This window comes from Tupaia chinensis, unplaced genomic scaffold (genome assembly GCF_000334495.1).
Source record: "Tupaia chinensis unplaced genomic scaffold, TupChi_1.0 Scaffold140308_1, whole genome shotgun sequence".
Lineage (NCBI taxonomy): Eukaryota > Metazoa > Chordata > Mammalia > Scandentia > Tupaiidae > Tupaia > Tupaia belangeri.
In genome coordinates, this window is record NW_006200185.1 from 1 (window position 1) to 363 (window position 363).

General features: G+C 56.7%; 1 pseudogene; it reads right to left on the reverse strand.

The window, feature by feature from the left end:
* Positions 1-22: 22 nt before the first annotated feature.
* LOC106736446 (V-type proton ATPase subunit G 1 pseudogene) overlaps positions 23-363 on the reverse strand; it is a 6556-nt pseudogene continuing 6215 nt past the window's right edge.

Consider the following 363-nt stretch of genomic DNA (forward strand, 5'->3'; position numbering starts at 1 on the left):
GGACAGGCACGTCATTCTTCTCCTATCCATTCATGCGCCAGTTTTCATGGATTTCTGGCCGGATGTCGCAGAAAAAGGTGGAGGTTATCCAAGACTTCATCCCGGATCTGTAGGAAGCAGGTCTGGGGGATGGTCCTCTTCTCCTGGGTCTCCTTCTCCACTTCAGTGCTGCAACTGCCGTGGGATCCCAGAGCCCCAGCCTGCATTCTTTCTCCCTCTGCAGGAGTGTTCACGGTCAGCCTGAGCTTCTGTGCCCTGGTTCAGCCTCCGGTTCTTTCTCTTGCGGGCCTCGCACACCTTCTGGGCGGCCTGCTTCTCCACCTGCAGCAACTGCTGGATCCCCTGAGACTGGCTAAAAAACGG